Raw genomic sequence first — 25198 nt, forward strand, 5'->3', positions numbered from 1 at the left:
GTATACATAAGACAGAAACATTTTTCCTTTAAGGAATATTCCATACATTAATCAAACACAAGTACATATTAAACGCCACATATTAATAAACTTGTAGATTGAAGCTCTGATTATCGAGATTTCGAGATTGATAACTAAGGGAAATTTAATGAAATTCATTTACATAATTGATACTAGCATTACAGAGATCAAAATCCAAATTTCGTTATAGATACAGGAATGAAACACCTATTCGAATATGAAGGATTCTTTTATAATCGACATTCAAAATCACAAAATGAAGATTTAGAAATAAACAAGGTCAAGAAATGGCTTCAGTTACAACGAAGTGGTTCAGTTTTCTTTATAAAATTGGTTTGTAAATGGAAAGAAATTCTGCCGATATAATAGAAAGATTACAGTAATGAAAATCCAAGATTTTTAAAGTTGTATAGTGGCAATCTGTCATGTCAAACAATTCTTATCAAATTTAGTAATAACAAATATGTTCTCAAATGCAATTTATATTATTATTTGCGAAAATTAAATCTAGGTTTTGTTACAAATTTGTTATACCGCTGTTTTTATAATATCCGTTTCTTCCATTGAGTCAATTAGTTCCGTTTGAAATTTGCTTCTGAACATATTGATAATATAAAAATTCAAATATAGTCTTCGTCCGTAATTGAACTGTGCAGCATCCGCACTCCAATATGCGCTTGATGAAGGGTCCAGGTATTGTCTTATTCCAGGATCACATCGACGAAGGCGTATTCTTAACAGACACCTGAAGGGAATATTAAATATTTTAAATCAATTCAATTTCAATACCAATTCCATTGAATGTCAAATATCATTAATATTTCTCATAAAGTGTAATCCAAGAATATGATTATAGTTGAATAAATTGCCTATTTAATCTTTTTAAAGTTCATACCAAGAATTAAATCCTAATAAAGCTATTTGCACTATTTTAATTGCACTTTTAGAATTTATCTAAATATTTAAGTTATTTATCATAGTAAAAAGCCTTTTCCTGAAAGTTTCGAGTATGTATTATTTAAGATAAACTGTGATGACTAATAACTTTGCTTAATGAAGGATTAATAAACGTTTCTTCGCCAACCACCCTTAAAATACTCTCCAAATGGACGTCTTATATACAGATACAATGAAATGTCGCTTGAAAAGCATTTAGTTTTCATTCTGTGGGCAGAAACCAAAATATTGGGATTTTCACATTAGACTCTTGAAAAAACAATGTAATTAATGCCCTTACCAAGATAATATATTATTAAAAATAAGGAATCATTGAGAAGAGGAAATTGAAAGTCAATAGCAAATAATTTTATGATCCTTGAAAATAAGTTAATCCGGAAATAAAAAGATTTAAAAGAAACGCAATTACCCAACATTTCACGTTCTGTCACTGTACGTGAAGCGGCTTATAGCAGAGCAACATTTTAGTGGTGAGGAGGACTTGCAGAAGGCTGTCACATGGTAGATTCATTCTCAATAGACCGATTTCTACAGACACTATAGTTGCAGAAGTTGATCTCGGAATGGCAAGCGTTTCAAATTCGACGATTCCCATATTGAGAAATAACTGGATATGCTGCTTCTGTTTTGCTGGATATTTACAGATGATTGTGGTTTGTCTCCTTGTGGTTTGTCTCCTTGCAGCTTACTGGAAATTTGCCTTCTACAAGAATAAAAATGATTAGAAAATGTCATGTTCATGCTATTTAATTTGATTAAGAATTCGAATGTATACTTAGATTTCCAATATTTTTACGTCATCAGTAGTGAGTATTTCATAGCATCCAGCTTAGTTGATGTCAGATCAGAGCATGTGTGGAGCCAAGAAAGCAGTATCTTCTGGTGATAAGTGATAAACCTGTAGTCAGCAAAAGATCATGACTATAGATCAAAACCTATTCGGAATTATGTTTAAAAAATATTAAGTTATAAGAGGTAATAAGTCAAATTATAAACCTATTTTACATTCGTAAAGTAGGTTATTTAATGATCAAATGTATGAATGAATATATCCTATATTCATTTCCGTATGACAATTACCGAAATTCTTGCAACATGCCGATATCGCTTCAGAATCATTCAGGTAACTTTCTTCTGTTGAGAAATAGCTGGAAAGCCCGCTTCTGTCTTAATAGAAGCTTCCACATAAATTATATGTAGTTTGCCTCCGCATGGCTTCAGAAAACTTGCTTTCTAGAAAAAAATATTTGAAAATGCCATGGCGTTTCGATTATTTCAAGTAATTAATAAGATTATGCATTGATTGTATTTCAAATAATTCAGTAACTGAAATTTAGCAATGCAAGTATATAGTCATTTTTGGCGACTATTTTATAATATGCAGCATAAATGGCGTCAATTCCAAAGCTATATGGAATCACGAAATCCTTATTACTTCATGGATGGATAACATGTCTTGATTCAGAAAAAGACATTTAATATAAGCAGTAGGTACTCCAAATTTTATATATCTATAAAAGCAAAATGATGTACATTGATTATTAAATTGCAACTTTACCAAATTCTATCTATATTTTGGTACGACTATTATCAGTTCTTGCAACTTACCGTTATCTCTACGATACCATTCCGAGAAAATAAATTTCTCGATCACCCAGATTGCTGGTAGAGAATTTGTCAGAAACTGAAGTAGTCGCTACAAATGAACATTGAAATATCGTCATTAAGAATTTTATTTAATCAGGTGTACATGCATTGACATAATTAAAAATAAAAAAAGCAAAGTACACAAGAATTCATTTCTTTTGAAGCTATCAAACGCTGGCAGCATTTTAAATATATTTGTAAAAAGATCTAAACTTGTTATTGATCATACTAATGTGTTGGTTCGAGAATCTTTCGTGAGCTATGCAAATGTTTAAAAACATAAGTTTTGCATTCAATTAAAATACAGTCGATAACTGTCTAATGAAGATCGCTGTACAGTTTCTCCACCAATCTTCATTAAATGCTCTTCAAATAAAAGCCATCATAAAGCGATAAAATTAAATTTCGTTTGAAAAACATTCATTTATTTTATGTAAGAATCCAACTGAAATTTTGTTCATTGAGGTATTGAGACACTCGGGAAAGCGTTTTATACTTATTAGTTGCATATATATTATATCTAATTAGGAGTAATAGGATTAAAAATGGATTTTTTACAAATTAACAGTAAAATGCTTATTCAGAAAATCAGATCCTCTATATCCAAAAGCTTTATGAAACAAAATTACCTGGAAATATTTCTTGTTCTATTTCTGCACATTAAAAAGGTTTCTGGCCTGGCAACATTTTACTTGTGACGAGGAGACATGCAAAAGGCTGTCGCATGTTGATTCCATGCTCTGGCGATTGATTTGTTCGGTCCCTCTACTCACGAAAGATGATCTCGGGATGGCACGCGCTTCAGTTCCTCTGCTTTTCTATTTTCAGAAATAGCTAGAAATTATGCATCCGTTTTAATAGATGTTGACGAGTAATTATGGTTTGCCTCCTTGCAGTTCAATGTTTTCTGGAAAATCAAATAAAATGGTTAGAGAATGTCATTTTTGTGATTTCAATATTATAAATAAGAAACGAAAGGATACTTGATTTTCCAACATTTCAATGTCATCTGCAGTGAGCATTTCACAACATACATCGCAATAGATGTCGGTTCATAATAAGTGTGGTAACGGAGACAGCAATCTCACTTTTAGTGTAAATGGGGACCCTTTATTGAACAAAAGGTTACTATGCATCAAAATCTAATCCAACCTACATATAAATATTATAAAAAATACAAAGTTTAATTATATAATAACCTACTTCACATTCGTCAAGTTATTTAATAATGAAATGAATAATTATATTCTATATTCATTTTGATATGATAATTATCAAAATTCTTGCAACTTACCTCAATTATTCTGAAGGATATCAGTAACACTAACCAAGTCTTATTACGTTGATAAATAATTGTAAATTCTGCTTCTGTTTTGATAGATAGTTTCAAGTAGTAATGGTTTGCTTCCTAATTTAAGAGAAATTTTTTAGAAAAATATTTGTGAATACCATGGTCTTTTGGTTATTTCAGATAATTAATATAACTATTAATTCAGAAACTAACTATATACATGCGTTGCCAAAATGGGTCATTTTAGTGAGTATTCCATCACATTCAGCAAGAATGCCGTCAATTTTGGACATATGTGGAATCTCGAAAGTTAATTACTTCATGGGTGGATAGTACGTCTTTATTCAGAAAAACAAGTTTAATATAGACAGCATGTGTTCCAATTTGTATATACCTATAAAAATATAAAGTGTACATTGTTAGCTACAATTTAATAGTTAAAACCTCTATTTTGGCATGACAATTATAAATTTTTGTAGCTTATATTTATCTCTTCGATACTATATTGAGAAGAAGTTTCCATATCATCCAGATTGCTGCCGAATATGTGTCAGATATTGAAGAGTCACTCTACAAATGGACATGGGCACATCTCCAATAAGAACAGAAATCTTATTCCATTATTTAAATCGGATATACATGCAATAAACACAATAACATTTTTTGGAAGTTAACAGCAATTTAATTCCCAATTGATAATCAAACTACTCTCAGTATTTTAAATGCATTTGTAACATGTTAAAATAGTTTTATTTATCCTAGTGTTAGTTTCTCAATCTTACGAAGGGTATGCAAGCGTATTATTTTAATGACAAATGTTGCCATCTATTTATTAATCCTCCTTTTAACAATCATTGATTATACTGAAGATTACAGTACAGTTTTCCCTCCGAGCGCCATCAAATATCCTCCAAATAGAAACCAGCGTATAGTGATAAAATGAAGTTACGCTTGAAAAACATTCAATTTTCATTCTGTCAGACGACAGTTGAACTGTTGTGGTTTGACATATTTAGACGTTATAAAAACACTGCTTTGTGATCATAATGACCTACATATACACATCTCATTAGGACTAATATAGGATTGGAGATATTTTTTTCAAACCAATAGTAAAATATTTCATTCATCCAGAAAAATTCTAGGAAAGGCAAAGACTTTAAAGAAAGAAATTTACCTGGAAAAATTTCTTGTCCTCTTTTAGCACTTCAAATGGTTCCATCCAAGGTAGGCAACATTTTCCTGGTGAAGACATTCAGAAGGCCTTTGCATGCTGGCTCCATTTTCAGGCGATTCATTTATTTTATTCTTGCATTTGCAGAAGTTGATCTCAGAATGGCAAGAGATTAAATTTCAGATATTTAAGTTGAGAAGTAGCTGGAAATGTTAAATCCGTTTTGATAGACGTTTCCAGGTAATTGTGATTTGCAACTTTATTAGCTTATGGGAACCTGCTTTCTAGAAAAATAGAACGATTAGAGAATGTCGTTTTTTGAAATTTTAGTATTATAATTAAGAAGCCTACTATACTTGTATTTTAATATGTTGATCATCTGTAGTGAGTATTTCTCAGCATCCAATATACTTGATGTCGGTTCAGTTCATGGGGGGGGGACCAAGGAACCCTTTTTCATGGCGATTGGTATTCAGCAAAAAGGTCATTACTATAGGTCGTCAATTTTCTAACCTATGCATACTTAATGTGCACATTAGTAATGTTGCAATTTAATTATCAGATTGAATGCTTATATTCTATAATCTGGCATGATAATTGTCAAAATTCGTTTAACTTACCGTTATCTTCTATAGCATTCTGAGAAAGTTTCCTAATCGTCCAATTGCAAGTAGAGAGAATTTGTGACAAACCGAAACAGCAGTCATTCCATAGACTAAGATTGAGGGATGTGTCATTGTTCCTATTATTAGCATCTAATGTATTCGACAATAAATTCACATAATTCGACAGAAATCTTCCGGTATAAGTGAAACATTTTAAGTTTAAGGTAACTCCAAGTTTGTTATATTTACTCGCCTAATTCACCTTTTGCTTGTACCAGCTACTACTAAACAGAAAAGTCGTAATGATGCTCTCTGTTGCAGCAGACAATACCAAATATCGCCTATGTAATTGTGGCAATGTCACCGCTAAAAGGCCGCTTCTGCTAAATATCCAGACATTACGAACACTTCTTCCGTACTCAATCAGCATATCAAAAGTATAGATTTCTACAGAATTCTGAAAACTTGGAAACGATTCAAGAAATTACGTTAATCTTTCCAATACGGCATCTATTCAAGCTATGGTGGCGAATCTTACGAAATCAATTTCGGTTAGAATTTTTGAACTATAGTTTTTAAGCCGAATTTATTCTTATGAAATCGTCTGCTCATTTTTAAGGCGACTGTTTCTATCGTTAATAAGTTAAAAAAATACAAAATTTTATAACTTATTCACTCAGTTTGTTATGAACAAGTTTACTCTTAAATAAAATATATTCAAGACAACAATATTTTCCTCAAGTTTTTTTAGCATATCTATTCCTTCTCATAATGCGTTTAGCATATCTAAATAGAAAACTATAAAGATTGATTCAAAATTGTTCAAATCGTTCAATTGAAATGAATAATTTCATTTTGAAACACTTAATTTATCCCGAATGCTTCATCCAACACATTTCTTAAAATTCAATCCTAGCTCTATTTTTGCCGATTTCTCCAGATCATTCAATTGCAATTTAAATATGTTCATATTAAAAATAAATTTGCATTTAAATTTTTTTGTTTACTTGCAACATGAAAAATAAAAACAAAATAAGTTCAAAACTAGCGAAATATTTCATCAAGTAGGCTGAACTATTTTATTAAAAAGATAGTCGCATCTTAAATATTTGTACATTTTTTTATGGCAGATTGAGATAGAATAGAGCCAGACTCTGTGAGATAACGGATGAATTGTTACTTCAACTATAAGAATGATGAATAGGATGATTCAATTGCATGGAATAGCAAAACATTGAGGCTGACTGGATTAAAACTTACATTATAGGCAGTAGAGGGAAATTCTCTCCGAGAGTAAAAGAAAGACCAGAAAGTGCGAATGACTTCAGAACATTTCGAAAAAATTGTATAGAAATAGGTCATGGAAATGCAATTAGTAAATTTCTGAATATTAAAAATTCCTAATTAATTTTTGAAGGAAATAAAACATTAACTTTTTAATTAAAGATTTAGAAGTTTTGAAATGAATCTATGGTTAATTCTTAATCAACTACCCTTTTTATAAGGTCTGGTTAAGCAAACGTATTCGAAGAAATTAGATATTTAAAGATTCCTATTAGACATTTCATAGAATTTAAATTTAAGAGTTGGGAAGGATTTTTTTTATTAAGCTCTACCACGAAGAAAATATAAGGAATATCACCAGTAAAGTCGCAAGAATTTTATAAAAATTTTATTTTATTCAATCCACTGAAGGATTAAGTGCTGTGTGTGTTCTTCTCATACTATAAAGAAATTTCGAATTATCCGTCGGAATCAAAATGAATTACGAAAGTTGACCAATATGATTCCAATTCAGATTGATTCTATGAAACACCGTCACAAAAAGGACCTCGACAATTAAATCTATTTAATTAAAAACTTCCTCACAGTTTCCAAAACCTATAAATTAGTGAAATTCAAATACAAAAGTGCGTTTAATATTAACAAAAGTAAAATTTTTATTATTTAAAATTAACTGAATTTTAAAACTGAGTAGACATTCTGTTCTTCCATTATTCCCAATGGCTACTGGCGTTTTAAATTCTTAACCGATGCCCCATTGTTTCGTCATTTTTCTTTCCAAGACCAAAATATTCTTCACGAAGATTAATTTTCTAAGTTGCTTTCCTTTAAAATTCTAATTTCCAGAAATTAATTCAATAATTCTTACAAAATCTCGCACACAAATTTCCTACACCGCCTCCATACGACGACTCCACAGTCTCGTACACACGATTCCACATTTCTCGCACTCATTACCCACGCCACCAAACAACGACACGATTCCACAGTTCTCGCACTCATTACCCACGCCACCAAACAACGACACGATTCCACAGTTCTCGCACTCATTACCCACGCCACCAAACAACGACACGATTCCACAGTTCTCGCACTCATTACCCACGCCACCAAACAACGACACGATTCCACAGTTCTCGCACTCATTACCCACGCCACCAAACAACGACACGATTCCACAGTTCTCGCACTCGTTAACCACGCCACCAAACCTGACACGATTCCACAGCTCACGCACACCCAACAAAAAGCTCAGAATCCTCGCATTCATTACCTAAGCCACCAAACCTAACACGATTTCACATTTCTCACGCCGGCACCCCCACACAACCAGTCCTCGGCTTTCACATGCATTTCTCACTCATAATTGCATACAATATCCAATTACGCGATAAGCGATTATCAGACATTTTTGCTACCAGGCCCACACCACAACTTTTGAGTATGAGCAATTAATCCACAGCGCTTTCGCACCACATTACAATAGAGTCGGGACTAGCATTGTACTTGCCTACTATGATCTCGCACGGTTTCTGTTTCACATACAACTATCTCTTAAGTATATTGATTTAACTCCATCCATCGCATGTCAATATATATCAATGCAATATTTCCCATTCACATAATGCACCTCTCAATCTGAGGATAAAATGCATCCTACAGCCCAAGTTCGAAAAATATTTCTATGAACATTTTATGCCCAAATCGATTACATAAAATGTTCAAAAACCAAGGGTCGATATTCCTAGTTTTGATGAGATATCGAGTTAAAGCAGGCTAATAGTAATGCAGGATTTGCGATTTATTCAACAGCCATAATTTTGTAGATTCCATGCAAAAACTTCCAACATTCTGCTTAACTCACCAATTTATAAATTTAAAACATTCCCATAATCGGGACAAATACTGACAGCTGTCAAAACCGGGTCATGCACTTTGATAGCTTCGTTGGTTACAATAAAGGTGCATTCTGAAAAGGTGGATTACGTTTAATTTGTATCAAGTCTAAATACGATTTCTAAATGTGAAAGCGATATTTGGATGCACGAATCTAGTTTTATTGCATCTTTAGTTTCTATGATTTGATATTAAAAAATTACCAAAAAGTGAATACAAGATCAAATATATTTTCTCTAAATTTCAACAAATTAAGTTTATAGTTAACCTAAGGGAGCTGATTTCAAATCAGACACTGTTAAATTGAAATACACTTCGATTGAAATGTTAAATTGCTCATGTAATAGCATATCATAAAATTGGCCGTTTGGATACATAAAGATAGATATTCATTAAGTCAGCAGTAAGTATACGGCACTAGTAAAATATAGAATGTTAATATAATATAGATTTGTTCGATTAATGGGAACCAATACGTAGGACTTTAAACCATTTCACATATAAGAAGACTCACATGCACATCGAATGAATTTTTAACTCAGAGTTTACAGGCAGAATTGATAACCGAATAAAAAATTCTGAACAATTTCTCGATAAAAAATTAATTGATGAGCCAAACATTTATTTTGAATGCATAACTGCGATGCACGAAAGATACTTCGTTGAACATCAAACATTTGTAAACGAATTTCTGCATTTTTCAGAAGAGTTCTAAATAATGTTATCCATCATTTGGAGTTACAATGGAAGCAATCATTTCAAAAATATATTAGCAGCCAAAAATGTTGATTATATTAAATATCATTTCTAATGTGCAGATTTTGATAATCCAATTTTTATCATTTTAATCGATACATTTTAAACTTGGTATAAATCACAAGTTTACGATATCATAGCACCTTTTGAATCTTTGTCCATAATTTGTAAAGACTTCGGGTTCCAAGGTTACGCTTGATGAAACTTCAGAATCGTCCAGTTTTGTTGCAATCACTTCGGTCTAAACATTTTAAAAGACACCTAAAATGAGAAAAAAAAATTAAAATAGAATACATCTATCAATGATATGAAATAGTAGAGAAAAGAGCTTTAGATTCAGGAAAACAAGTTGCTCAAGAATTTTTAAAGATCATAAAATTATGAAACCATTTTTCCCACTGGATCTTGAGTGGTGCAATCTATTAACCCTTCGCTCACAATGTTTGACAAGTTCCTCTATTAACAGTATTTAGAATTTAAAACAAAAATGTTCTCCAAACGGACTTTATAATAAAAAAAAAAATGAAGCTTTGCATTAAAAAAAATACGATTTTAGTTATGGATTGTTATATTTTAACTTTTATTTATTATAAATTTACAAGTGAGAAATTATAGTAACAAAATAATTTTAATGGAATGCGTGATAACTAGTTATTACGCAAACGAAATATGAAAAATTACACATTTTGAATTACTAAGAGTAATATGTGATTTCTACAGAGAGAAAGTTTTATAGATTGCTCCATTCTCAAGGAGTCGATATCTATATAAAGAAGTCGATCTCCGAGTATGACAAGAATTTCAATTCCGATTGATCTTGTGCCTAATTGTAACGTAAAATGCTGCATCCATTTTAATAAAGTATTTTTTAGCTTCATTACTTTATTAGACCTTCGGGAAATTTGCTGTTTTGAACGAACAAAATAAATTTGTATCCAAATATCCATGTTGTTTTAGAAAATTTACAATTCAAAAACTTACCATGCCCTTGAATTCCTGATGTTTTGATGTCATTGACAGATAATTACGCACATTCAACATCCTTAGTGTAAATTGCCGAGGTACGCAGAACCAAGAAAACAGTTGTCCTTGTGGTGGACGAAAAGTCTTCATTCAGTAAGATGCACTTGTATAGGTCCCAAGTTATTCAATCTATGAATATAATAAAACTAATATTTTTAAGTTTAAATTACGCATGAATGAAGACAAATGATTATACCCTGTCTTCATTTCAGTATAACAATCACCAAAATTCTCGAACGCCGTTATTCGTTTCAGTACCATTCTGAGAAAATATGTCCTGATCAACAAAATTATTACAATTGACTTGTCAGGAGCTGATTAGTCACTCTACAGAGGGAAAATGGTGATTTACTTTTATGTAAATATCATTACAATGTATCGTCTACAATGTTGCTACTTTACTCTCAAATGGAGGTGAATTTGCTTTATTGAATATGAACGTTGAATTTCACTTGATTTAAAAGAATTGAATCCCAGAAGCTTTCTGCTGTTAGTAAAACCGTGTAAAGGGAAGGTAACTTCACGTTCCTATGGACATTACACAACTTGGTTAAATTCATTGTTTTGGCGTTTAAAAGTAATTTTAGAGGAGCATGTTCAAGGTAGAGAGCCCAAGTATTCCTCAAAAACTGTCCTCGTCGTCTTTGTCCATTAGTAGAAGACAACTTAAGAAACAATCGTAGTTTTTCATCTACCGCACTAAATCATATATAGTCTATACAGTTTGGGTTTCTAAACAGTGAGACGATTTGCGAGACTAAACAGTGAAAATGCGAGTATTTCTCCCGTTCTCAATCAACGTACCAGATGTTGAGATACGAATGCATTTTAAAAAGGTTTTAAAACTTAATAGATAAGAGAATTGTCAGAAGTGATGAATTTCCAAATGAGTAAGAATGCCTGCATAATAAGAAAAGAGAAATATACTAGAACTTAAACATCTCTTCAATAAAATTATTTAAAAAAATTACAGGCGAATTAAAAATTTTAATTATCCTATACATAATTTTTAAAATTTAATCTTATTCATCGTCCTAGTTAAAATTGCTGATTTTTTTAGACCCATTTAAAGAAGTTCGTGAAAGCAGAAAATATCCCATGTCCATTTTGTTTACTGAGAACGAATCTGGTTTCAAATGTAGGTAAGTAAATAAAATTGCAGTTCTTTTCAAAAGACTTGCTTTTGCTCCATAACTATATTTCTCCAACTATTGATTTAATACCCTCTCCTGTTGAATCAAGATTCGTGAATTTTATTCATGTTGTACTCAAATGTATCACTTGCATCCTTTTAATAAGTCGAATTCAAAATTTGAGCAAAATCGAGTGAAGAAAGTTGTAGACCATATCAAATTAGGGCGACCATATATTAAATCGTCTTTAATTACATTTTGAACTTGATACTCAACTACCAGGTTTTACAAACTATTAACTGGATTTTGGATATTTCTCCAATTTACTTTATAAGCTACGAATTCCAGAATACGCTTGATAAAAGGTGCAAGATGATAGTCATGTCGTTATATTCACTTCTACGTGTTAGCAGGTATCTGAAAAAATTTAATATTTCAATTAGAACAAATATGAATAGATCTATGAAGAATGATAAAATGCAAAGCGCAAAATTAAATTTTGCTTTTTAAACTTGAGAAAATAATTCTAAAATAAGAATTGAAATTAAATTACATTATTTAATCAGACAAATATGCATTCAACTCCCTAGTTAAATTTTAAAAAAAAATCCACTTCTCTGCTGGTAATCACACTTACTGGTGTTTAAATATATTTTTAAAACAATTTATCTAACATGTCTTGCTGAAGTGTTGGCTTCTAAATGTTTCTTGGACTGTCCAAGTATTTATTTTAATTACAAAAGTTGAAATTAAGTCAATAATCCTCCATTTAATATTCTGTTATTCTCAATATTAAATTAAAATACTCACTGCCATCTGTCGTCCAAATTCAGACCATCATGTAGTGACAAAATGAAATTTCGTTTGAAAAACATTCCACTTTCATTCTGTAAGAGAGTAAGTGGAATTTTGTGGATTGTCATAGTTAGATGGTTGAAAAAAATTGTTTTGTGATCTTAATGAACTAGATGTACATCTCATTAGAACTAATATAGGATTTAAAAAAAGCTTTAAAAAACAAACTATAAAATATTTCATTCGTTCAGTCAGAAAATAAGTTTGCCGAAAGTAAAAGAATCAAAATTACCTGGAAACATGTCTTATTTCAATACAGTAGAAAGTTCTTGGCAGGACAAAAGTTTCATTTTGAGAACGACGACTTGCAAAAAGCTTTCATATGCTGGCTGTTTCGTAGGCGATTGATTTATTTAATCCTTACTTGTACAGAATTTGACCTCCGAATGGCACGTGCTGCAGTACCACCGATTACAACATTGAGAAATTGCTGGATATGCTGCTTCTGTTTTGATAAAGGTTTACAAATAATAATGTTCTTCCCCTTACAGATAAGGGGAAATTTGCCTTCTATAAGACAAAAAAAAAAGCGATTAAAGAATGTTATTTCTGCAATTTTAGTATTATAAAAAAGGAACCGACTATACTTGGATTTAATATTTTGATGTCATCTGTAGCGAGTATTTCATAACATCCAGCTCAGTAGATGCCAGTTCAGAACACGTGTGGAACCGAGAAAGCAGTCTCACTTCTGGTGGAGTGTGGTAAGGCTTTATTCAGCAAGAGATGGCTATAGATCAAAACTTATTCCAATCTATACAATACTTAATATAAAAATAGAAAATCGGTTAAATTATTAATCTACATTACGAATGTATTAAGTTATTAAATAAAATGAATAATATCCTATAATCATTTTGGTATGACAATTATCAAAATTTTTGCAACTTACCGATATCGTTTCGGAATCAATGAGGAAACTTTCCAAGCCTTATTCTTGTGTTGAGAAATAGCTGGAAATATTGTTTTTGCTTTGATAGATGTTTCCAGGTAATTACGGATTGCCTCCGTATAGCTTAAGGAGAACTTTCTTTCTAAAAATAGATTTGAAAATGCTATGTCTGTTGGGCTATTTCAAGTAATTAAATAATTTTAAAATTTATTAATTATATTTGAAATAATTTAGGAACTGACTGCATACTTCCATTGCCAAAATAAGTAGTCATTTTTAGCTAGAGTTTCACCACATTCAGCATAAATGGGTTCGATTCAGGACATATGTGGATTCATGAAAGCCGTCTTACTTTAGGTGTAAATAGGAAGTCTTCACTCAGAAAAAGAGCAATTATATAAGCAGTAGGTTTTCCAACTTGTATATACCTATAAAAATACAAAAAATGTAAATTAAACAAAGTTACAGTTTAATAATCAAATCCTGTATTCATTTTTGTATGGCAATTATCAATTCTTACTACTTACTAATACCATTATGAGAAAATATTTGCCATCATACAGATTGCTGATAGAGAATCTGACAGAAACTGAAGTAGTCACTCTGCAAATATGACACTTACACATCGCCTATGAAAATATAAAATTTTATATTATTAAATCAGATATACTTGCATTCAACCCAAATACAATTTTTTTTAAGTTAACAGCAATTTAATTCTCTATTGATAATGTAACTACTCGCAGTATTTTAAATTCATTTGTAAATCTATTTTAACATGTTATTGATATTACTAAAGTGTTATTTCCTTAATGGTAGTAAGTTTATGCAAGTGTATTTTAAAGACATAAAAGGAGGATTGATAAATTAATTCAACAATCATTGATTATACTTAGGATTACAGTACTGTTTCTCCATCAAGCGCCGTTAAACGTCCTCCAAACAGAGAGCACTATATAGTGACAAGATGAAATTTTATTCGAAAAACATTCAATTTCCTTCTGTAAGAGTGCAAATAATGTTTTCTGGATTGAAGTATTTTGACGTTAAAAACATTGCTTTGTGATCTTAATGAACATCTCATTAGGAGTAAAAAGGCTTGAAAATTGTTTAAGAAGCAATAATAAAATGTTTCATTCTCCGAGAAAATAAATTTCCGGGAAGCGAAAGACTAACAGTATTACCTGGAAACATTTCTTGTCTTGTTTTAGCACTAAGTGGTTCGTTACTTGCCTGGCAACATTTTCCTGGGGAGGACGGCTACATGCAGAAGGCTCTCGCATGCTGGCTCCATTCTGTGGCGTCTGATTTATTCGGCCCTTTACAGAAATTGATGTCAGAATGGCCCGTTTTTCGATTCAGCCGATTCTTATGTTGAGAAAGAGATGGGAATGCTGCATATGTTTCGATAGATGTTTCTAAGTAATAATGTTTTCTCTCCTTATAACTTGCAACTCATTCGACTAGAAGAATAAATAAAATGATTACAGGATGTCGTGTTTTCGCAATTTTAGTATTATAATCAAGGAACTAAATGGATACTTAGATTTAATATTTTGATGCCATCTTTAGCGAACTTTTCACAGCATCCAGCGTAGTTCATGTCAGCTCGGAACACGAGAGAACCAAGGAAGCAATCTCACTTCTGCTGGCGAGTCGCAAGCCTTTAGTCGGCAAAAGGTTGTTAGTGTTCTAACCTATATATACTTAAGTGTCCACATTAGTAAGGTTACAATTATTTAATAATCACATTGAATGATTGTATTCTATATTTTGGCATGATAATTAACAAGATTCTTTTAACTTACCATTATCTATCATTCTGATGTAGTTTCTTGGTCATCCAAATTGCTAGTTGATAGAATTTGTGACAAAAACTGAAAAAAAGTCATTCCATAGACGAGGGTTGGGGGAGGGTACCATTGTTCCTATTAATAGCATCAAATACATTTAATAATGTATTCACATGATTCGACAGAAATGTTCTGGTGCAATGAAAGCAGTTTAAATTTAAGCAACTTCAAGTTCCTGCTATTTTCACCACCAGAGTTTACATTTATTCTCTTCCCAGCTACTATTAATGAACAGACAAACCAATGATGTTCTTCTGTAGCAAGGGACATACCAAGTATTTCCTATATAATTCTGACAGTTATCGTTGCCAAAGAGCCACTAGTATGGAATATCAAGAAATTACGAATATTTCTGTTATTCTCACTCATCATACCAGAAGAGCAGATTTACACTGAATTTTGAAAGATTTCAAATGAATTGAAACATCTTCACGCAGAATACAGTTATAAGATGAAAACTTCCCAAATCAATACGTGTTTCTACAATAAGTGAAATTCCCTGCTGTTAAAATTGGATATTTGATGCATGATTTCTTTTCAAGTAATCTTTACAGACCAATTTCTGTTAGAATTTAATTGAACTAAATTGTTTGGTTTTGAACTGGACTGGATTGTTTGAGTTTTTGAATTCCAGTTTTTACACTAATTTTATTCTTTGTCTTAATGGAACTCGCTGGTCTTTTTTGTAATAGACGACTTGGCTATCTGTGCAGAAATTTTATTTCCCAATGACTACATCTTGCTTATTATAAATACATTTGATTTTAAATTCGGCCTTTAAGATCAGTATTTCACTTTTTACATGTATACCCGATCCTTAAGATTTTATTTCATTACCATCGCTTAGAACTAAAGACAAACAAAAATCCATTTTTTTTTTAAATCGGCCCCAATTGTTTAATCTAATTCAATTACATTTGCAAAAATTCTCTAGCTCCTTTTGTCAACTTTATCCATTCATTCATTAAAAAATTTAAATTCGCATTCAATATTTCATCGTTAAAACTTCTAAGATTTGATGTATTACAATTCGAAAACGGGTTATATAGAATTAAAAATATTGTTTATAAATTCGGTACGAGTAGCAATTTAAATATTTGCTAAATGTACTAAATCACTAATTTTTTGACATAGTTACTATATCAAAAACGACTTGTATGTTTTGCACCTCAAATATTCGTTTCTTATTATGGCTGATGGATTTGCGAAACTGAATCGAACTAGTCTTCAGGGAATATCAAACAAAATGTTCCTTCAACTAGGGGAATGGCAAACATATGTAAAGCCAAAACAACGAAGCAAGGCTAACTTTATTACAGGTTAGAGGAATCCATGAAATTCAAATGAAACAAATAATGATTAAAAATCACGAAGAGATTAAATATTTGGAGAAATTAAATTTGGATAAAATATGCATCATAAACACGTAACTGTAGCAGTATTGGACGACAAGAGTAGCGAGTTAGAATTCAAAAAGTAATTAAAAGTGAACATTAACACTGGGGTTCAGAGGGGATTTTGAAAATTAAATTGTTAAGAGACTGCTAATTTTTCTATTTCCATCTTCAGTAGGAGTGGTGAATGTAATGCTAAGTTAGTAATTTTCTTTTTATGAACTAGTATTTCTTATTCAGGTTCAGTCACGAAGATGATAAAATGAAACAAAAGGGGTTCTTGCCAGTCAAGCAAATTTTTTTTTATCTGAAGATGTACTTTAATTCATTCTTCCCATCATAAACTGCGAGTCGTTAAAATGCATGCCCTTTCTTTCCATATCATGAAGAAATTTAAGAATATTCTGCCATCAACATAAAATGGCATTTGATTAGACAAATCTAATCGCGAGGAATTCTATTACAAAATGAAAAGTTCAAGCTTCATTCTGGTTTGAAAGTCGAGTGCACGGTGGGAATGTGGTTACATAAACACAATTTTATCGGATAAAAATACAGAATTGGTGAGACTGCAAAAGAAAATATTCTTAAGAGATTAATAACCTCATTTTAAATCTTCGAACCGGTTAATTCCGATATATATTCTGTTTCTCATTTTACTTTTTCAATGAAACGTTTCGAACGATGTTCCTGAATTCTGACTTTCCCAGCATTAAAATATTTCCAACGAAGAAAATCGTTGTAATCAGCCTTAGATGAATGACATAAGCAATTCTTTCGCACAAAATTCTATACTTAGTTCTCTCACTTAGTATTTTACACTTCCCCCATTTTCTTTCACACTCACACACACTATCCATACAGCTATAAATCCACAATTCTCACATTTCCCACATCGCCAACATAAAAACAGTTACAATTCTCGCACCCATAAACTTATCCACGCCATCAACCCCACCACGAGTCTGCAGCTCTCTCTTTCATGCATTACCCACGCCGTCACCACCACTACGAGTCTGCAGCTCTCTCTTTCATACATTACCCACGCCGTCACCACCACTACGAATCTGCAGCTCTCTTTCATACATTACCCACGCCGTCACCACCACTACGAATCTGCAGCTCTCTCTTTCATACATTACCCACGCCGTCACCACCACCACTACGAATCTGCAGCTCTCTCTTTCATACATTACCCACGCCGTCACCACCACCACTACGAATCTGCAGCTTTCAGGTGTACATCACAATGGCTTAATTCAACATCGAACCAAACATCTAGTTGAAAATGGTACGCAAAAGCTCGTAAATTACGATCCTAGTGCTGTTTTCCCATTTAGAAAATGGAATGCCGAGTTGATGCAGGATAGTAGACACGCAATTTGCTCAAGAACATAACTGCTAAAATTCCTTACAATCACCTGTTACATTTTGTACAGCTTAGTCTACAAATTTATCAGTATTAAAAAATTTCCTCTAAACATCGTACCTAACAATTCAAAGACTGACAGCTCGTAATTTTGAGATGACTTTGCTTCTTTGATAATTCATTTTAACTCAACGAAAAGACAAATTAGACGTTGGATTAAGTATTATTTGTATCGAATAATGTAAAACTTGTTTCATATGAAGGATGAATTAGTGAATAGGAATTAAAAAATTGAACATTGATATTTCGATGCAAGAGGACTCGAGGGCACATTATGGGACATTTCCTTTACGTTATTACGGTTTTCTGTCTTAAATTACAATTAGATTATTCAAACTTCCTATAGCAGAAACGATACCAAATGCATTTTCTTAAATTTCAATCAATAAAGACTCGAAATTTAATGATAAGGGAATTGACTTCATAGCGGAAATGGTTTAAATAATATTAGAGCCGAAATGTTACGGTAGTTCATTAAGCAATAACATGTAAAGAATTTTCGAGTTCAATAATTAAGATAAATACTGCGAAAATGGCCATTAAATAGTACTAAGTAAAGAGTGCTGACATGCATACTAATAAATGTTAACATAATTTATGTTTAACTCAAACCGGAATGAATTACCTTAATTTTAATAGCATTAAAATTTCAAACCAAGAGAATGGCTGAAAGACATTTTAAAGCAATACATGACTAATTATTTCAAACAGCAAGGAAATTTTGTTTAGGTTAATGAGCGGCAATTTAAATATGCCTAATAGATAGCATGTATGGAATGGTTAAGTTCAATTCTTTACCTATCGTTAGTATTAAACAACTAACCAACGCCTTATAAAACGATAGAAAATTAGAATTCCAACGATACTTTCTTATATTCATTTGCCTCATCTAGAGTATTAGAGAGAAATTTACTTAAGAATTAGTCAAAAGTTAATTTCAATACTACTGTCATTTCCGAAAGCAAATCAAAAGTTTTTTTTTTAATTTCTTGCCAATAATAATTGCTATGGTTTCATTATCATTCATATGTCATCTATAGTTTTACTAATATATTCTTAAGTATTTAACAGTTTTAAATATATATTCAAGAATTTTATTTCTCCATCTATAATGCAAAAATTTAAGACTTCATTATTTAGGTGGTTTTTCATATGCTTACCATTTACTTTGTTCGAAAAACATTTTATCTTTCATCCTAAAAAAAAATTTCTTTGATTCAAACATCAAATATATATATTTTTAGGTGCAATTCATACAGTCGCCTTTTGAAAAAGTAATTGAATCTACCCGCAGAATAAACAAATTTTTTTTCAAGAACTTAATTTATGTAATCCGTGATTTTCCATAACAATTCGCAAGCAAAAATTTGAAAAGCAGCACGCACACTGAATGTCATGAATAAATCGATTCTATTTGAATAAATTGAAGCCATAAAAAGGCTGGATTCCGTGGAAACAAAGTATTGTAAATAAGTTAGATAGGAAACTTCAGATGAATTAGACATATCCCGAAATGAAGTGACAGAACTTTATTAAAGTTCTTAGAAGAATATTATAATCAATACTAATTAAATGAGCTAGTTCACTAATCAAATATTGGCAATGGACTTTACTTCTGAACCAAGAATATAAATAAAAAATTCCAACTTAATTTTAGATTTATTCTGAAAAATCTACCACCACGATTTAAATATTGATATTAGTAAAATGCTTTTTAATTTCTAGGGAATTTCACTTATCGCAGAGTTAACTGCCTCTACGATTTCAATTTCATAACTAGACTCAGTTTTCCATTTAAGAATTAGTAACTTATTGGAATGAAGAATCTGAACCTCTGGTTTCTGAATGAGCAAGGAAGAAGTATTCTAATCATCAAATATCCTACAGAGGTAGTTTCCGGACAGCTAGATACCACAATTATATAGACATATACCTGGTTAGTTCAATACAACAGAAGGAAATCCACATGAAAATACTTTCCTCCGTTAACCATAAGTGACATGGCTTGTAGAAATAGTGATTAGTATTACTTTTTGATGTCAGCTTGAACTGGAACAGGATTTTCAATTCCAAACTTGGAAGAATGCCACTTGCTGGAACGATGGTTTCAACTTATGCACGATTCATCACATAGCAAGTGTTGGACATAATGATGCAGATGCCGCTTCTACTTTCGAATACAAATTATCGTAAGCAGAAGAGCTGTCAAAGATTATGGTTAATCGTTGCGCAGATAATTAATGGTCAATATTTGAGTTAACACAACATTTAAAAAATGATTTAAGGAAATTTGAAAAATATTTTAATTTAATTATAAGAATATATTAAGTATCCGTATGTACAGAAGTACAAACAATTGCTTTGAATGAGAAAAATCTGGAATTTTAACAATTATGAATCATATTTAACACTAACTCTTTGCAATTTTTACGATTTTTTTTATAGTTGAGCAGCAGCTTAGATGGTAAAAGTTAAGTTTAATTTGATTTAATCTTAATTTAGTTGAATTATTTAATTTTATATTAATATTCTATTTGAAAGTAGAAAACGTATCTGATAAATTTGTACTGCAATCAGAATACAAAAGCGTCATACGAGCTGATGCACCTTCCTTAACCAAGTAACTTTTGCACTAATGGAAGAATGATAAATTACGAACTACAAATAATTTCATTAATACGGGTGATTCAACAACTACTAATTGAATTCAGAACAATTAAATATTCTATATTAGAGTAAATTCACAAAGCAAACATTAGAATGTCATGAAAATATGCAAGCATTTTATTTTACAGAAATGCTCTCGAATTACATTTTACATTGTGCCATAAAAATGTGCTTACATTAACATCTTGCTAAGTCAAGAGAAAAAAATGGTCCATTGAGATAAAAGTAACAATGCAACACAGAATGGAAATTGATACATAAACGTTTTTAAAACTTCAGCTTAATAGTCTGAAGCTAAGAAAAGCATGGGTTATTGAAATAAGAAAAGCGCATATCTTGCATTGCATTGTGGTTCTCTTATGTATTCAAAGCAATATTGTTAAACTAACATACTTTCCATAAATTGCGAGGTATAATCGTGCCATTATGCACAAAACGCAACGCTATTCAGACAAGCGATTGGACCCGTCTCTATGAAGACAAATTTTACTCTTTTTAGAGGAGCAGTCTCTGACAAATAAAGTCCCCCCTCCAAAACTTTAAATGATAAATCTGAATTTTCGGGTGTATTAAAATAATTGGAAGTTAATGCCCTCAATAATTTTAGAACATTTTGCATAAAAATACAGGAACTAAAGTATTAACTTTTCGCTTATATCAATTTTATTATGAATTTTCTTTCATTTCAGTTTTTCAAATTTAATTTTAAGAAATCATAATATTTTACACTCATTAAAAAATAAATTCTTTAAGTTCATGAAGTCATTCTCTTGTTTCCACTTTTAAATCTATAAAAATGACAAACTTTGGATAGGCATCAAAGAATAACTTTTACATTTATTGAAAACGGGCTGGTTTTTCTGTAAAATTACTGCATAGAAGGCAATGACTGAGGTAACACGACTAGACGAAGACAATACAGACGATTCAATTCCGAAATACTGTGATACAATTTTTTGAATAAAGGTTCAAAATTTTAAGAGAGTTTTTCCCAAAACAATGAGGCAAATAATCATTAGGGATTGAAAGTGTTTGAAATGAATAAAGCAAATTAAAAAATACAACTTCAGGTAGTATTTGCTAGTAATAACCGACAAGAAATATAATGAAAATAGAAAGCGACTTCAAATAAACAATTCTAAAAGGAATACATTGTAATGCAAAAAAAATATTAGGTTACCAATTCTATAAAGGAAGAATTTTTTTGGCAGAAAAGAATTTTAATGTAAAGTTCGTAATACACAATGCATTGTAAAATTTAACTTTTGAAAAGTTATGTTTACAATAAGACAAATTTGTACAATTAAATGCTTAAATTCAACTATTTTTATGCAGAGTGACTTGCAGTTTTAATTACCAAACCATTAAGATAAATCAAAAAACATTCAAGACAGTCGTAGCACACTTTTTGAAAAGGCTATATTGCTGAAATATTAAATACTTTACGTATTTCTACGTATTCTATCTTCGTCAATCTGAAAACCTGAAAGTAAACGAACTAAGTATTTTTTGGAAACACTTTATAGGAAACTTTACTTATTGGTTAGATCTACTTTTCTAAGCAAAAGAGAAGTTTTAAATTATCATAGGTTTCATTTATGAAACATTCATACACAAACTTAAAGTCCATTCTAATCAAATTATTTAAAATTTCCTCTGATGTAAAGTTTTGAAAAATAGTCAGATTTAGTAGAAGTGGCCGAACGAAATACCGTCACATCGTGACGAAATATTATAACTTGCATTCATTTTTCAATAATGAAAACATCCATTATAACTTCTTTCAACGATTCTCATAGTTTTTATTTCCATAATTATAAATGAAATTTTTTTTGAAGTTGCAATAAACCTTTTTCAAATAAGATTTCATTATCTTTTTATTACTATAAATAAATGAATTTTATGAATTCCAATTCTTAAATACTTGAACTATAAATATAGATTAATAATTATGGAGCTTTTATTGCAATGGTCATTCCGATACATTTCCCCGTCAGAATATACAATTCTTGTTATTGGACATACAGCTATGGTTTGGAACAATTACAATAAATAGAAATGACTGCCTACTAAAAAGTTTTTTTCTTTTATCAATGACAATGCCGAGTTAATTCGATATTTTCAAGTTGGGTAGTCTCAAGCAGATGAATTTGAGTTCGTCATCCTCAGATTTTCCAATATAAGAGTATCATTTTTGCTACTTTTATTGTGCAGAATAAAATACAATCATTTATAACTATCCTAATAAGTGAGTGCTATATTGAAAGTTCAGATGAACTGAAAGGCTCTTTAGCTAAATTTCAGACGTTTCTAAAATCAACATTATAACACTCAGAATGAAAGAGCAAAGAGAACGGAACTAAGCTAACATATAAATCAGATAAAGTGTTTAGAATATGTGTAATATCGATTGCCTGAAACATTAAATTTCTTTTCTTCTTGACAATTAAATAAATCTGAATCCATCATTGAAGTAATTACCCCATTAATGAAGTGCTTAGATAATAGGAAAGAAGTTTTTGAATAAACTATGGGTTATCGAGTATTGTGCATACTTTTGCTCCAGATACTGTTTTTAACCATAAATATAATTCAAAATTCTTTAAAATAGAAGCAGATGGTCACATGCAGCTATGAAAAATTTGTAGTTATGAAGTAAATTATTTGTAGTAATCAGCCACAAAACTTTGTGGTAATCTTGCTACGTAAAATAACAGTTCAATCAATAATGGTTTCATTTGTAGTTATTCAAATGTCAATCTCTGTAGACAAGAAATTGTTGCTTCCGATTTAAAGTGTTTTATGAACTATTCTCCGTTTTTGCCGAGCTTTGATAACAATAAAATCTTACGTGTCGGAAGTGAAAATTCACATTATATTCCATCAAATAGATAAAATTTTAATTTTAGAGAATTTCTGTAATATACTTCAGTACAAATTTTACTATTTTCAGCACAAAATTCTTTAAAATAAGCAGAATTCCCATGAGTTAATAAAAAAAGTGACTTTGCTTTCAGAATTGATTTTTTAATTTATTGACCAAAATATTACATTTAAAATATTTGTTTGACAATTAATTTTAATATAAAAAAATCATTCTGTTCGCTCAGCCAAAACAAAGTTCACAAAAACAAATAATTTATGTTTCAGATTTTATATTTGAATGCTTTAACAAAGAATTCCCAAAGCGGTAACAAAAACTTTTCTTTCAGAGTTAAAAATTTATTTATTCTTCTAGCGAACGAAGATGTCATGTGTATAAAATTGATCTTTCGCCAGTTACATGGATTAGGGAACACATTTAAAAAAAGAATGTCCGAGTTTAAAATAGTTGCAACATTCCGATTTTTCAAAAAAAAAAAAAAAAAAGACATTTAATGTAAACGGATATTTTAGCAAGAAAAAATATTCTACAATAGACGTAAAACGACAAAACAGTTTATATTCATTATTAGACTTAAACTAATTTGAAACAACAGAACTTACCATCAAAATACTAAGAAGTTGCTTAATAACGCAAAAGATACTAAATTATAAAATATATCTATCCCAGCACAATTCAAAATATTCAAGGTTTAACAAAAATCATTTAAAAAAATTATTCTAGCATGCAAAGAACTACAAAACGAAAACTGATCAATCTTTTGAAACTTTTAAATAGTAAAGATATTGACGTGTTTTATAAATCCTTCTCTTCTTCCAAAGATCTATGCAAGGTGGCTCTGCAGCTAGCTTGGATATTTCTTTTAAATAAAGAACAGTTTTCCAAATTTGAACCCGGAAGAAGCACGCATAAAGTATATGAATGTTGCTTAAAAACCAATAATTATTGCTATAAATTTAAAAATAAATCTGCCAGCTTTGGTTGAATATTAGGAAAATGTGATAAAAAGATTATTTATCTTTCATTCAACAAATGTCATTATTTGAGGAATTTTTACTTTAAGAACTGTAAAAAAAAGAAATGGTTCCGATGCATAGAGGTCAATGAAACAACATACTGACATCTGATTTTTTTAAATGTTTGCTTATCCTCTCTGAAACTTTTGAATAGACTTCTTAAGATTCTCAGAGTATATGTTTTGAGTTAGGAACATATTTTAAAAGTATAAGGCGAATTGAATTTTTTTTAAATAATTTAACCACTCATTTCATCATATCTTTATATCACTGAGTTGTTACTAATATCCCTTTTTTTGATGAAGATAGCATTAATCTGAAATAATTTAGGTCATTTCATATTTTTCAACTTAGTATTTTAGATTCTATCATTTTTTATATGGGATGGACCTTGTAATTTTGAGCTCCGATGATGAGCGTA

The 25198-nt window shown here is 30.7% G+C and overlaps 3 long non-coding RNA genes across 9 annotated transcripts; all 3 read right to left on the bottom strand.

The window, feature by feature from the left end:
- Positions 1–271: 271 nt before the first annotated feature.
- Positions 272–5267, bottom strand: LOC129969402 (uncharacterized). Of its 7 annotated transcripts, none has more exons than XR_008784506.1 (9): positions 5094–5267; positions 3920–4033; positions 3622–3777; positions 3255–3532; positions 2587–2674; positions 2059–2211; positions 1775–1876; positions 1388–1681; positions 272–766 (listed from the first exon to the last, which is right to left on the bottom strand). It is a non-coding gene; the product is annotated as an uncharacterized LOC129969402 (long non-coding RNA). The 7 variants fall into 7 exon arrangements; XR_008784509.1 differs by having other exon boundaries at positions 3609–3777; XR_008784505.1 differs by adding an exon at positions 4130–4310 and having other exon boundaries at positions 3255–3777.
- A 2946-nt stretch (positions 5268–8213) lies between these two features.
- LOC129969051 (uncharacterized) lies at positions 8214–13401 on the bottom strand. Its single transcript, XR_008784458.1, has 3 exons — positions 12875–13401; positions 10613–10783; positions 8214–9892 (listed from the first exon to the last, which is right to left on the bottom strand). It is a non-coding gene; the product is annotated as an uncharacterized LOC129969051 (long non-coding RNA).
- Positions 13402–15145: 1744 nt separating this feature from the next.
- On the bottom strand, positions 15146–24494 carry LOC129969543 (uncharacterized). Its single transcript, XR_008784535.1, has 3 exons — positions 24364–24494; positions 15343–15462; positions 15146–15240 (listed from the first exon to the last, which is right to left on the bottom strand). It is a non-coding gene; the product is annotated as an uncharacterized LOC129969543 (long non-coding RNA).
- Positions 24495–25198: the final 704 nt, after the last annotated feature.

This window comes from Argiope bruennichi, chromosome 1, assembly GCF_947563725.1.
Source record: "Argiope bruennichi chromosome 1, qqArgBrue1.1, whole genome shotgun sequence".
NCBI classification, from domain to species: Eukaryota; Metazoa; Arthropoda; class Arachnida; order Araneae; family Araneidae; genus Argiope; species Argiope bruennichi.